This window comes from Rutidosis leptorrhynchoides, chromosome 11, assembly GCF_046630445.1.
Source record: "Rutidosis leptorrhynchoides isolate AG116_Rl617_1_P2 chromosome 11, CSIRO_AGI_Rlap_v1, whole genome shotgun sequence".
Lineage (NCBI taxonomy): Eukaryota > Viridiplantae > Streptophyta > Magnoliopsida > Asterales > Asteraceae > Rutidosis > Rutidosis leptorrhynchoides.
This window is the reverse complement of record NC_092343.1, coordinates 559142-562124: the sequence shown is the minus strand read 5'-3', so window position 1 is coordinate 562124 and position 2983 is coordinate 559142. Positions and strand designations below refer to the sequence as shown.

At 33.2% G+C, this 2983-nt stretch overlaps 1 non-coding gene across 1 annotated transcript; it reads right to left on the bottom strand.

The window, feature by feature from the left end:
* Window positions 1-1998: 1998 nt before the first annotated feature.
* On the bottom strand, window positions 1999-2105 carry LOC139879056 (small nucleolar RNA R71). Its single transcript, XR_011769909.1, has one exon. It is a non-coding gene; the product is annotated as a small nucleolar RNA R71 (small nucleolar RNA).
* Between the last annotated feature and the right edge of the window lie 878 nt (window positions 2106-2983).

Genomic DNA, 2983 nt, shown 5'->3' with positions numbered 1-2983 from the left:
ATTTGGATTCTTTGAAGACAGGTTTCGTCCTTGTGATTTATCCACAGCCTCTTTCATACTTTGCTCAATCCGTTTTCCAGTTCCAAATCTTCTCTTTTTCTCAGCTTTACCACCTTACCATTCTTTATCATCAAACTTTTGACTGTTAAGGCATCAAACTTTTGACTGTTAAGGTCGTTTACAGTTTTTGCTGTTTCATCAGCATTGTTCCAATTTCAGAGAACTAGTTCATAGTTTGGGATGTTTTTCAGAAACTTCACCTTCGAAGATAAGTCTAGGAGATAGACATTATATGTATACATATAATTGTTGGCGTAGAATTGCTGCAAAATTCGAAATACTGATTGCTAATTCCAGGTTATTTATATTATATTAATTAGTTTAGTTATTTTATTATTTGTATTATTTAGTTAAATTAGTTTAAATAAAATATAAAATTAATAGTTTTATAAAATAAATAATATAAAAATAATATTTTTATAAAAAATTGTACTTTTTACAACTTTTAGTATATTTTTATATTTTGTCCCTTTTTATTTGTTTTTAGCGTAACTTTTGTATTTTCCGTTCATATTTAGTTTTAAGACATAGTTTTTGCCATAGTTATTTTTACTTCTAGATTTTTAGGCTTTGCCGTAAAATCCCTTAAGTGCTTTTTCTTTAGACTAAGATCTAAGTGCTTTAGAATTTTGCGACGCCTTTTTAAGTTTTAGTGTCTTTTTAAGTTATTGCCATTTGGGATATAGTTTTTCTTGTAAGCTTTAATATTTTTAGACGCCTTTTACCTATGTATCAATTATCATTCCAATTAGTAATCTCAATTTGTGATTATAATTTTAAGTTAGTGATAGTAATAAGGTTGGGTTAGTCGAGTTTTTTTTAAGTTTTATAAGTCACTCTTTTTCTTTCTTTTATTTTTCGACGCCTTTTATTTTTCAACCCTTTTCTTTTTCTTTTTCGACGCTCTCTTTTTCTTTCTTATTTCTCGCTATTCTAGTTTTAGGACATAGATTTTTATTCTACTTCTTATCTAAATTTCTTAAAATTACGAAAATTTATTTTAAGTGGTTAAATTGATAGACATCAAAATTTTCTGGTTCGTAGTAATAGTTGGATTTGTACGTGAACCGGGTTATTGGAGCCAAACAGTACTCAATTATATTGAGACCAAACGAATCCTGCCCCTCTGCTGCATCTTTTGGCTATTCGAAACGTGGGCAAAATCAGAAAAGTCTATTAATTGGATTGACTTATATAATTTTTCTTTCCTTTTAAAAGCTAATAGGATATTCAGTGAATGCACCGAGCAAGACGTTCACCACCTTTTGTACGTTCACCACCTGTAACTAGATCAAGACATCTAGCAAATATTACCGCCGTTGATTTTTCTTTAGAATCGTCATCCAGTCGACCATGTACTCCAGTTCAAATTTCTGATAATCCATTTTTTGAAGTCGACCTCACAATTGAGAATCCGGAGAATATTCAAGGACAATTCATACATCCTGAACCATTAATTTTTCCTCCGGAACCACCAATCATTCAACAGAGATTGTTGAGGAACGAACCATTAAATCAGAATCCTCTAGTGATTCAGATTCAACAAATTCAATTATGGAAGTAACAGAACCTTTAAGTATGGAAGACCGAATGAGAGCTAAACGCACTGGTCAAGGTCACGCAATTACTCATCCAGACATTAATGCGCCAGATTATGAAATCAAAGGACAAATTCTACACATGGTGACTAATCAATCCCAATTTAGTGGTGCGCCGAAGGAAGATCCAAACGAACATCTTCGTACCTTTAATAGGATATGCACACTATTTAAAATAAGAGAAGTATAGGATGAACAGATATATCTCATGTTATTTCCCTGGACTTTAAAGGGAGAAGCCAAAGATTGGTTGGAATCGTTACCTGAAGGGGCGATTGATACATGGGACGTTTTAGTTGAAAAATTTCTTAGACAATTCTTTCCGGCATCTAAAGCAGTAAGACTTCAAGGAGAAATTGTTACGTTCACACAGAAACCGAATGAAACTCTATATGAGGCATGGACAAGATTTGAAAAGTTATTAATAGGATGTCCGCAACATGGTTTAGACACCTGTCAAATAGTACAAATATTCTACCAAGGATGCGACATCACTACAAGGAAAGACATCGATATAGCAGCTGGGGGTTCTATTATGAAGAAAACCGAAACTGATGCTTATAAAATTATTGATAACACTGCTTCCCACTCACATGAGTGGCACCAAGAAAAAGATATCGTTAGATCATCTAAAGCAGCTAGAGTCGATTCTAGCCATGACTTAGATTTCATTTCCGCAAAGATAGATGCTGTTGAGAGACGAATGGAAAAGATGACTAAAGATATCCACTCAATACGAATTAGTTGTGAGCAGTGTGGAGGACCACATTTGACAAAAGATTGTCTCAGTATTGAACTAACAATGGAACAAAGAGAGAATGTTTCATATCTAAACCAAAGGCTTGGAAATAATTATTAGAATAATTATCAACCGCCAAGACCGATCTACAATCAAAACCAGAATTATAATCGAAATATTCCATACAACAACCAACAAGGTCCTAGCAATCAACAAGTATCCAATAATACTTACAACCAGCAAAACCTAATTTTCAAAACAAACCACCACAACCCGATGATAAAAAGCCGAATTTAAAAGATATGATGACAAAGCTAGTTGAAACTCAAACGCAGTTTTTCACATCTCAGAAACAAACTAATGAACAAAATGCTCAAGCATTTAGAAATCAACAAGCTTCTATTCAAAACTTGGAACAAGAAGTAAGTAACCTAGCAAGGTTAATAGGTGAAAGAAAACCGGGAAGTTTACCTAGTGATACAAATGCTAACCCCCGGAATGAAACATCTAAAGCTATTACCACAAGAAGTGGTACAACACTTAAACCACCTGAAATACCTGAATATTCTGATGAAGCTATTCCTAC